The 12,658-nt window shown below is 37.1% G+C and overlaps 1 pseudogene; it reads right to left on the bottom strand.

Annotated features, from left to right (window-relative positions):
- Positions 1–5,643: 5,643 nt before the first annotated feature.
- Positions 5,644–11,041, bottom strand: LOC132237575 (protein SET-like; annotated as a pseudogene).
- Positions 11,042–12,658: the final 1,617 nt, after the last annotated feature.

Below are 12,658 nucleotides of genomic sequence, written 5' to 3'. Positions count from 1 at the left end.
GCTATATGTCTGGAAAATATAAAATAGAGACTCCATTCATACAGAGATAAAACAGAGCTCAGCATAATACAAAATATAAACATTTAAAATGAAAGGGGTAACTAACCACTAGGAAAAAGCATATAATGATAAACAATAAAATGAGCCCACATTATTTTTGATGGAGTTACTAATTCATTGGTTGAAAGTAATAGATGGTTGAACTAATATGGTGCTGTGTTGGCACTGCAAATATATAAAATGCTGCAGAAAAATATACCAAAATCTTTATTTTCTAAAGGTTGGCCTCATTCATATTCATATTCCCAAATTCCCTCCTCAACACTCTTTCTCTCCTGAGTAATGAGGTTATATAACTGCAAGGCACAGGCTGTGCAACCCTCATCCACGTTTGGAATCCCACTCTACTAGTCACTAGCTTTGTGACCTTGAAGAAGTTACTTTTGATCCATCTCATAAATTTTTCTTATCTGAAAAATGGACCTTGTACCATTGCTGTGAGTATTAAATAAATTAATACATTAAAAGCATCTAGAGCAGATCCTGGTAAATTAAGACCTAGATAAATCTAATCTAATAAAAGAGAAACATGCAAATTGACCGTACCTCTGCCACACCAACAAGCCACGCCCACAAACCACTCCCACCAGCCAATCAGGAGCAAATATGCAAATTAACACAACTAAGATGTTGGCGGCCATGGAGCTGGAGCGAGCAGGAGGCTTGGGTTGCCCCTGGCCATGGAGGAAGCCAAGCTTCCCACCTGCCCTGCTGGCCATGAGCTCTGCTCAAGGCTACAAAGTTTCAATTATAGAAGATAAATAAATTCCAGATACCTGCTTCCAGCTCGTGGCCGTGGCCAGCCTGAAAACGGCCCTCAGCCCCTCACCCAGGCTGGCCACAACACCATGGGGTGAGGGTCCCCACTGGGAGGCTTGACCAGCCTGAAAACAGCCATCAGCCCCTCACCCAGGCTGGCCAGGCACCCCAGCAGGACCCTCACCCTGATCCAGGAGACCCTTCAGGGCAAACCAGCCGGCCCCACCCATGCACCAGGCCTCTACCCTATATAGTAAAAGGGTAATATGCCTCCTGGCACCGGGATCAGCATGACAGGGGGCAGCGCCCAAACCCCCCTGATCGCCCTGGGGCTCTGTGTGTGACAGGGGGCGGGGCCCCAACGCCCTGAGCAGCCCTGCTCTGTGCCTGATAGGGGGGAGCTCCCCACCCCCCCCTCCCCCACGGGCCCTGCTCTGTGTATGACGGGGTAGAGCCATAACCTCCCCATCGGCCCTGCCCTGAGTGTGAGAGTGGTGACGCCCCAACCCCCTGATGGGCCCTGCTCTGTGTGTGACGGGGGCAGCGCCCCAACCCCCTGATGGGCCCTGCTCTGTGAGTGACAGGAGGTGGCGCTGCAACCTCCCCATAGACCCTGCCTTGAGTGTGACAGGGGACGGTGCCCCAACCCCCCAATTGGCCCTACCCTGAGCGTGACTGAGGGTGGCATTGCAACCTCCCAATCTGCCCTGCTCTGTGCATGATGGGGCGATGCCCCAACTCCCCAATCGGCCCTGCTCTGAGCCCGACCAGGGGCTGCACCTAGGGATTGGGCCTGCCCTCTGCCACCCGGGAGCAGGCCTAAGCCAGCAGGTCGTTATCTCCCGAGGGGTCCCAGACTGCGAGAGGGCACAGGCCGGGCTGAGGGACCCCACCTCCCCCCCTGAATGCACAAATTTTTGTGCACCGGGCCTCTAGTATAATAATAAAACGGTAATATGCTAATTAGACCAGATATTCTTCCAGACAACCTTCCGGATGAAGCCTTCCAGAGGGAAGCCCGGGTCCTGGGTGCCTACCAGCGGCCATAGGTTCTGAGTGCCAGAGGGAAGCCAGTGGGCAGCCAAGGAAGGGAGGCCTACTCTTGCACAAATTCATGCATCAGGCCTCTAGTAATTAATAAAAGAACAATGAATGAGTTAGTGAGTGAATGAGAACAGATTGAATGAATAGCCAGCTTTCAATAGATTGCCTTTCCTACCCTGTGGATATATATTATATAAATAATATTAATAGCCATTACATTTTATTAACAGCTATATTGAATTATAACTGTTATATAAAAATGCACATATTTAATGCATACAATATGATGGGCTTGAACATATGCATAATTGTGTGAAATTGTCACCACAACCAAGCTAATAATTTTAACCTTATAGGAGAAAAAGCGTAAGGAAAATAAAATAAAAAAGTTGCTGCAACAACTAAATTAATATTTGTCCAGGTCTATAAAGTCACAAGTAAATGAAATCATAAAAGAACTTGCCTTGATTTACCACTTTTTCAGGTCCTGAAAGAACTAACCTTAGTGCTCATGCAGACTTCTAAGATAACCTTTCATCAAACTGGGCCTTTTGAATCCTTAAGTTCTAATCTCTTTTTTAAGGTTGTTAGATATAGCCACTGCAATTTAAAAAATCAGTGTCAGTGAAATTGGTTTAATATTCCAAAGTCAAGAATGTATTCATAAAACATGTACATATTTTGTTCTGTCAATAGAGTGTAGCTTCAGTACAATTTTCAAATCATGGGGGCAGCACACAGTGGCCCCATTCAGCTGAGATACATGATTTGACTCCTGCCTAGATTTCTGGAATATATTCTCCAAGGTCAATGACAACAGAACATTAGCTGTTCTCTAAAAAGTTAGATTTAGTGTTGCAATATACATCTTTCTTTATTGAGCCTCTGACTTTCCAGAAGTTTCCAAACTTATGTTTACATACGTCATTGGTTTATTTTATTGACTACATGAAATTAAAATCATAACATGAGTTTTTATTAACATTTATTTTTTTCCTTACCTTATTTTTAGAAAGGAAAGACAGAAAGTCTTCTATAGGTTTTATATCTTAGCTTGAATTGAGGTACAATTGTGTTTAATTTCCACATTTTAAACAATACAGGGGTTTTAACTTACCTATTTGTCATTATCTTCTAATTTAATTACATTGCATCAAAGAAATATATTCTGCACAATATTAATTTTTGAATAAAATTTTGATATGAAAAAAGTCATAAAATAATTTTCTATAAAACTCCAATTCTGGAAAGTCATAAAAAATAACTGAGAACTTAAACAATGATTCAGCTACAAGGACTTTCTGCACATTGTTATTTATAAACACAAAAATTTTAGGTAATATATTGTTATATGAGTTATGAGAAAAAGCACAAAATAGACCATTCTGTGCTTGTTAAAAATCATGGTTCAAAGAATTTAATAACATGGAAAGATGTTTTTAACCTAAATAAAGATACATTATAAAACAGTAAATTTAGCATTTCTAGTTGTGTATATATCTGGAGATAAAACTCTGAAATAGTATTATTGCATGGTAAGATTGGGAATAATTTTTATTTATTATACTTAGCTATATTTATAAAGTTTCTAATATCTATTAGTTTTAAAAATATTTTTAAATATGTATAATAATATAAACTATACACAGAATGGAAAGTTTAAGGTCCTGTTTGATTTAGTTTACCCTGAATATTTAGGACAAAGTTAATGCAAGTAGAAATGTTTAATTTTCCCTGAGGAGGAACAGTTGAAACTTTTGATTCAAAATACATCAGTTTCTCATATATTTAAAAGATAACACACACACTTATAGGTAAAATGTCTACTGCTGCTTACAGTTCTTTCAAATGGCCATATATACCTAGCCTAGGCTATCCTAATTGACTCAGAAATTTAGGTTACAACTAGATTTGCTTCAATAGTATCTAAAACCCTTAAAATTAAGTTAGACTTTCATTATTAACTGACATTCTCTAGCAAACATTAACTGATGTTACATCATAAAGACTTAGTATAACAATGAAAAATTTTCAGATTTCTGTGAAAGTTATATTGCTATGGGATTACAATGCAATTTTTATAACATCTTTTTCAGTCCTGATTAATCTGTGTGTGTGTGTGTGTGCATCATTAATCTTATATAAACTGAATGTTTTTAAAATTTATTATTTAATTAAATTATTTTATTTTTAAGTCAATGAAATTTAAAATAAAGAAAAGAAAGTGTACTTACTTGCTAATCAGTCTCCATAGCAAAATGTAGACATATGTTAATCTAAAAACTATTTTGCCCCATAATAAAATGATTGATAATATTCTAAGTAAAATAGGACTTTGAACTATAAGATTAATAAATTTTTAAAATCTCAGCCTTTTAAAAATGTAAAATAAAATGATGACTTAGATGTGGAGAAATAAGGTATCCTTATAAACTCTTATTTGGAGTTATATCCTATCTAGAGTAAATAAATAAATTATAGCAATTTTGCAATGGAATGCTATGATTTATTGACACAAGAATATATTTCAGATCTATTATTAAGTACTGTATGCAAAATGATCATATGACCTGGCTTTTAAAAATGTGTGTGTACGTATGTATAACCATAGATACATATATAGTTTTCAGATGATTCTGAACAATAGAATCGTTGGTGACTTACTTTCTCCTCTTTTTTAATCTGCATTTGAATTAATTTTGCCATAATCTACAATAAAAGCATAATATGCTAATTAGACCTGATGTCCTTCCGGACGTCCTTCCTTCAGGACAAAGCCACAGCAGGCGGGGGCCACGGCAGAGGCAGCAGAGGCCCACGGCCACAGTGGCAACAGCAGGGCGAGGGGAAAGCTGGGGCCAAGGCCCTTGCACGAATTTCGTGCATTGGGCCTCTAGTAAAAGATATTTTTCCATAAACTATCAGTCTAATACATGCCAGTTTCATGCTGGAGTACTAGAATCCCTGATTTCCTCTTATAGAAACCATAAAAATGCCTCTGTAAGCAAACAGGTAAAGCAAAATATTTAGACCCAATTATAATTTCCTATTATTAATTTTCTACTTAAAATTGACTTTAGGACTACACGTGTCAAGTATTTATCTTTTATTTAGAGAGGCCACAAATAAGCATGTGTTATTTAATATTATTTTGGTAAAATAGCACAATAGGCAAATAAATGTAAAAAAATATAATTATTAGAAAGGAAGAGATACATATCATTATTGCAAATGTAATTGCTTGTCTAGAAAGCATATAGAGGTAAACTGAAAAAATCTTGGGACTTACAACAGAGTTCAGCAGATGGCTCACTACATATACAATAAAAATGGCTCTTTAAATAACTAGTAACAATCAAACATAACACCAAAAACAGGTATTCCAGTACTCAATGATTCTATGAGCTATCTGATCTTTTTTAAATTTAATTTTCACTTAAAATCATGATATTTGACATCATTGTTGAAAACTAAAATTTTTGGCCGAGACCGGTTTGGCTCAGTGGATAGAGCGTCGACCTGCGGACTGAAAGGTCCCAGGTTCGATTCCGGTCAAGGGCATATACCTGGGTTGCGGGCACATCCCCAGTAGGAGATGTGCAGGAGGCAGCTGGTCGATGTTTCTCTTTCATCGATGTTTCTGACTCTCTGTCTCTCTCCCTTCCTCTCTGTAAAAAATCAATAAAATATATTTAAAAAAAAAAAAAAAAAAAGAAAACTAAAATTTTTGACAAATTTAAGTGAGTAATATTACATAGGTGGATAATAGGTAGATAGATCTAAAGGGACATCGATAGAAATATGCAAACATTAATAGTGCATATACTCTGGATCATACATTGGGGTGATTTTCACCTCATTGAAAATATTAGTCCACCCAGACATTTTATTTATTATGACCATAATTAAATAGCAAATAGTGCCAAAAGTAGAATAATCTCTGTGACAAATAGCTACCTGTCTATCAAAACACACACACACACACACACACACACACACACACACACACACACATGCACACGCACACCCCCCAAAATATATATCTATTCCTTTTCTGGGGATACAGCGAGACTACAGTTCTGAGCTTCCCTGGCAAAATTGGATGTGGACACATGAGTGTTTTAATATATCATTTATCAGGAAAAGTATGTGCATCACTTCCAAGATTGGCCCGTATAAACCTCCCAGGAGTAATCCTGCACGTTTTTTAACCCCACTTCTGGCTGATGGCCATACCTCTGTTGACCTTGGAATCTACATTATAAGATGGCCAGCAGCCATCAGTCTTCCCTGGATGTCTGCATAGAGGAAGGTCAGCTATTGACCTGCATAACAGCCTGGCACTACTAGATGAGAAAGAAGAAATTCTTTTCTTAAAGGAACTGCAGTTTTGGTGACAGTTAGGTTAGCCTACTCAGTACTAATACAGTCTCCACTTCTCTCATCATCAACCTTTCTGTCTAGCCTTCATCTTGTCAAATTAGGATTATTTGTAGTGTTACTCTAGGCCTTCTATTTTCTTTTCCAAAAACCCCTGCCTTTAATAGCTGGAGACGTATTTCTAAAAAGTCTCACTTATAATATTGATAACAAAAACTGTTCCAAGTTTATAATGTTCATACTTTCTCTCAACTTCAAAGCTAAAATTATTTTTTATATTCTTACTTTTATGTTGACATTCCTTTTTTCTAATGGACAAAGACTGAATGCCTGCTTTTATATTGACATATTTTACTAAAACTTTGATTTGGAATCATTTCTTCTTTTTTTCTACTGTTATTCTTTAAATTTTCAGTAACAAATGTGAATTACTTAGTAATTTTTGTTGAAAGGAGGACTTGTTAAAGTATATATTTATCCCAGCATGCAGTCACAATTTTAAATTCAATTAAACTCCAATTCAGGTAGAGATAAGCATTCCTGTCATTCCCAATCTGGGTTTTTCTGTCTCAGAAAAATCATGTGCGCAGGCCTGTCATCGTCACAGACCTTGAGAAGACAACAGGCACCCAGAGGGTGCTCTCCCTTTCTAATTCTCACCTTTAGGTCTCTAATATCGCCCAGATTGGGAACTGAAAAGCTATGCCCTACTTCAAAGCCTTTTATATATGTAACTACTGAAGCAATCTTCCTTCCAGACTTCCAACTCTAAGTTTCAAAAATCCCTAGATCACTCGTTGTCTGTCCAACTCTACTTTTGCCTGCTCTGTGAACATTCCATGATTCCTCAAACAGATATACTCAATATCTTAATTTATCCAATTTTATTTAACAATTCTCTATGATGCTCTCCAGAACAAGTTTTAACACAGCAATTTTAATCTGCTCCTTAAATTGCAAACTCCTCGAGGTTAGGGACTGTGTCTCATTTTTCTTTATATTCTCTATAATTTTAGCATAATAGAATATTGCACCTATAAGTAATTTTATTTAATTAAACTAAGCAGATATCCAACTTTAGTCATTATTTCTGCTTCTAACCTACTACTGAAATCCTGTTTCCATCACAATTCTAGGTAACAGAATCACTTTCTTCCAAGAATAAGATATGGATACTGGTGGCAAGAATATTGGACTTCTGGAAGGAATAAATGGAAAGCAAGTTGTTTTTTTAATCACTAATAGGACTACATATAGAAAAAAAGAAACTTGAACAGCAGTTTTGCTGACATAAAATCTGGATATTTTATATTTTAGCTGTATATTGATTAGTAGGATTAATAGACTAGTTTTTCAAACATTATGTCATTGGGAAATTCATTCCAAACTTCAACTACCTGGCTGAAACTGTATTTTTGGAATGAAATACATTCCTAGTAACAAACTTATAATAATAAAAAACAACTGGCACTGTCAACAGCACAGCTCACAATCAATCCTAGAAGTGTATTCTTTTCATTTCTCAGTTTAGTTGATACACTGAGCTATATACAATGATAGATCTTTTTCAAATTTTATGATCCATCTTGAGTAGAAGGTTTTGTAGTGTTGTCAGGTATAAGAGTTATGTATACTCCACAAATATTTGTCATATCACAGAAAGCTTCGACTTAGGAAGGAGTGTATAACTTTCCCTGCTCTGTGTAATCCCACTGAGTTGCCATGTTTCATGTTTCGACAGTAACTATAACTGAAAAGGCAAAGCAATAGAAAGATAACAGCGAACATCCAGAAATGTTATTTTATAATATGGAATTTGTTAGTCTACAATTTCCACTGTAGGCTTAAAAATGAGAGAAAAACATTTTCAGTACATTTTTAATATTTATCACTAAATTCACTCCAACAGAAGAATTTCCCCATTGCACAAATCTAGAAGGAATTTGTTTTCAAAAACTGCAAGTATGCTATTTAATAAAATATTCTTCCATAAAAAGAATGAAGTTCTGATATATGATAAAACATGGATGAACCTTGAAAATATTATGCTAAATGAAATAATCCAGACAAAAAAAGGACAAATGTTGTGTGATTCCACTTATTTGAAATATCTAAGAGGCAACTTAATAGAAAAAGAAAAAAAGGTTAGAAGTGACCAGAAGCTGTGGAGATGAGGGAATTGGGGAGTTAGTTACTGCTTAATGATTACACAGTTTCAAGTTGATGAAAAAGTTGATAATAGATAGTGATAATGCTTGTACAACATTGTGAATATAATTAATGCCATTGAATTGTACACTTAAAAATGTTAAAAATGGCAAATTTTAGGTTACATATTTTACCGCAAGAGATACCCTGAAGAGATTTCAATTTGTGGTTTGTGACAAGGCCAAAAGACAGGAAAGGATACAAATGAATTTGGAACAGAAAGGGTCAGAAATTCTTTTCCCGCTGCATTCTGTTCAAAGTATCTCTCCCAACCTCCCAAATAAGGTGAGAACCATAGTGTAAGGGAGAAAAAAAGACATCCAAACAGGGCAACTGAACTAAAGAGGAAAAAAAGACTGCGACTTGCTCCCAGGGACTGGAGAAAATTTATGAAGAAGGCAAAATCCATCAGTGTCCCATTAATTATCTTCTTCATATTCCTCTTCTTCCCCCTTATCATCATCTTCATCCTCATCCTTTCTTCATCAATATCTTCAAAACCTTCATCATCATCATCATTATCTTTTTCTCATTCCCTTCTTCATTGTCCAAGTCAGGAGCCAATTAGTACTGTAATGGATTTGGCCAAATATCATCTTTGATGATTTGTCCTAACTCATCTGTACCTGCATCAGAAAAGCTCCCTGGTTCCTCATGCTGTCCCTTCCTGCTGGCTTTATTCTGCACTGGCCTTGAATGTTTGTCAAATCCTTTCCAGATTTCCAGTGGAGTTTGAAAAAGGATTGCCACTCTCATTCACATAAAATTCTTTGGACAGACTTGATGTTCAAAGTAAGGATTTTCATAAAAATAAAAATCTATTCTGTAACCTGATTTAATATCTTCAAATTCTGACACTTCAACTCTTTTCAAACAATGCAGTGCCTCTTCACCCTCTTCTCTAACCATTGTAGTCACTTGTGAATGGCTGACAAAGGTTGTTATCCCAAAATTTGGGTTGGGTGATCAATTATGATCTCTTCTGAAAAAAACTGTTTATTTCTGTCCTACTTTCTAAATCTCCTCACATGCTTGTTCATTAAGTCTGTCTATTTCACTTTGTACTCCATCAACATGTTTAATTTGTTTCTGTTACTACAAGGAACAAAAGAACTTATACTAGAGACTATTACTCTGTGTGTGTGCTGCAGATTGTTATCCAACTTTCTGTACCTAGGGAAGCAGTAGAGAGGTCTTTTATAGAGATGCCTTCTGAAATTTTTTAACAAAGAGGCCACTGACAAATTGAGCCAGATTGCAGGATACTAAATGTTTCACCACGTTTTCCTAGTCTAATTCCAATAGTTTTCTTTAAGCTATCTTTCTTTATTTCAAGTTTCTCTTCTTAGTTCATGCTTCCTGAAGAAAACAGCAAAAAGCAGAAAGGGTTTCCTCCTTAGCCAAGATAGAACTCAAAGAAATGAAATCTGCCAGTGTTTGGGTATTTTCTGTGTTAAAATCATCTAGCACATCCAACTATCATTCTCAGAGGCATTTCTAAGTGTAATAAGGTGATATAATTACATGATACTAAAGTTGCATTCATTCATTCAAATGCAAACAGGTAGTGTGGTGGAGAATTGCTGATACTTCTGTTACAAGATTCCAGGGCAGGAGGAATAGGGGAAACTGAGACGGGAAAAGTAGAACAAGGCCAAACAGTGTTAGTAATTTGTACAAATAACATACTATCATCCCCAGCCAAGGATACTCCAAGAGCAAATATTTAAAGACCTCCCAACTAGAAAATGCAGAAAGTAGGAGGAAAAGGGAAAGGGGGAAAAAGGCAGTTTTACTCCCTACTGGAAAAGCCAGCAGTCTTAGGGCTTGGCAAGATAAAGTTGCCAGGATTCTGAGAAGACCATGGCAAGGAAACCTTGAGACTTAATCCGTACCAAGATACTCAGCAAAAGAGTCTTTGAAACCTATAGACAATAGGGTATATTACTCCTCAAACTTTGGTCCAGACATTCACTTTTCCAGATTATCAGGAAAATCCCATCTCTGCTCCAAGCTGGATGAAATAAGGTAGATTTGCTTGCTTTATTTTTTCAATAAAGGTGCATGCTTTAATTGCTTTAATAAATTGGCTTTTCACAATCCAGTCAAGGTCTCTCGTATAAATTCATTTCTCTGAGAAGACAAGGATCGAGGATGAGGACAGCCCTCTCCCACCAAACCAGGGGCTGTCCGGCAACACCTCTCTGCCTATAACACTTCCACTCTTCTTTGTGTAGTATTGTTTCAAACTTTTCCACTCTCCTCCAACACCTACAAACACCTCTTCTCCCCCTTCACTGCTGATCTCCACCTCCTACTACTTATGCCTTTATATGAATGTTGCTTGGACCAGTGACTTGCTTCTGACAATAGAAGAGAAGAAAAGTAATAGGATGTCAGTTCAGAGATTAGGTGACAGAAAGGCTGAATGTTCCACCTTGCCACTCTGTCTCTTGCTGTTCATTGGATCATTCACTTGGGAGGATGTAAGCTGCTGTGTTTTGAGTAATGTTATGGAGAAGCTCGTGTGGCAAGAAATGGAAGTGTACAGCCAACATCCAGCAAGGGCGTCAGCTCTGCCAACAGCCATGTGAGTCAGAGTGGAAGAAAATTCTGCCTGAGCGCAGCCTCCAATGACTGCAGCCTCAGCTCATACCTTGATTGCAGCCCTGTTAGAGACTCTGTACCATAGGATGAATGACTCACAGAACTATGAAATAATAAATGTTTGTTGTTTTTATGCCTCTAAAAGACAGGGTAATTCGTTATGCACCAATAGATAGCTAACACAGCAAGTAATGTCTTCACAAAAGAAAATGATGCAATTAGATAACACTACCTCATCTTTCTATAAATCAACCTCCTACTCCTGCCCCACATAACTGTGTTCCCTCCTACGACAATGGAAGAAACACTGTTAGTCCCACCTGAATCAAACTGCAATCCTGCTGCCTTGAGCCTTGTCCAAGGCATCTGCTCTGCTCCTGAGACTCTGCAGGGGAAGACACCCGGTCAATTCCCAGAGGGTGAGACACAGGACTGAGAGCTGCAACTCCGGTGAAGGCAGTGGTTAGTTAGCGCTAACACCGACCTATGAACAAAGTATTTTGTGAACACAAGGAAAAGAGCTATTAGTTCTAGTTTTAGGGACTTGGTAATATTTAAGGAGAGGCCACTTGAATTGGTCATTGCAACTGCTGTTACTTCACTGTCTACTTTCGACTTCAGGAGATTCGAGCTTTGCCTTTCTTGACTTTCTTTTGTTCCCATATATATGCCTATGGCAATGTATTCACTTTGAGAATGTCCCAGGGAAAATGGTGTTAGGGTTCCCAATTATGTTTCTTGGAAGCCTGAGATATTATGAAGCAGTTTCAAGGATACTACCAAAGCTGAACTCAAATAAATATGCAAATCTGTTTATATAATAACAAACTATAGTAAATACTAACCTATCCAAATTCTATACCAAAACTCACTAACTTTTCAGTGAGATATTATTGCACTTTTTACAAATATTGGAATAGAGGGTCTTTTGCTATTTCTAAGTATATATTTGTATGTATATATGTTGTCATTGGTTAAAAAATGACATCAATGCCTAATTTTTTAATTAAGGACTACTTTCAAGTGTGAATAAGTGGATATTTATATATCCCTATCCTATATAATAAAAGCCTAATATGCTAAGTGTCTGATGGTCCAGTCAACCAATCAAAGCATAATATGCTAATGATATGCTAATGCTGCTCAACCACTCGCTAATGGTAGACATACATCATTATACGATTGTCAAAAACCATAGAATGTACAACACCAAGAGTAAGGTTTAATGTAAACTATAGACTTTGGGTTTTATAGGTTCAGATGGAACAAATGTACCACTCTGGTACAGAATGTAGATGGTGGGGGAGATAGTGTGTAGAGGGAGGACAGGGAGAATATGGGAGTTCTCTGTACCTTCTGCTCAATTTTTCTGTGACTCTAAGGCTGCTCTAAAAAAAATAAAGTCTCTTTAGAGAGACTATTTACATTGTACTATTATAATTTGAAATTATTTTTAAGTGGATAGTTTGCAGTACACTCTGAATTTTCAAATTGACTTTAATGCTTAGCAGGATTTTAATAATAATACAAAAAGAACAGAGGACCTGAAAAATAATAATGAAAATCCCAAGGGAAGGAACAAAAAATGAGAACACAGCAT

This window comes from Myotis daubentonii, chromosome 6 (assembly GCF_963259705.1).
Source record: "Myotis daubentonii chromosome 6, mMyoDau2.1, whole genome shotgun sequence".
In the NCBI taxonomy this organism is placed as follows: Eukaryota; Metazoa; Chordata; class Mammalia; order Chiroptera; family Vespertilionidae; genus Myotis; species Myotis daubentonii.
The sequence above is the reverse complement of the archived record's forward strand: the minus strand, read 5'-3'. Positions and strand labels throughout refer to the sequence as shown.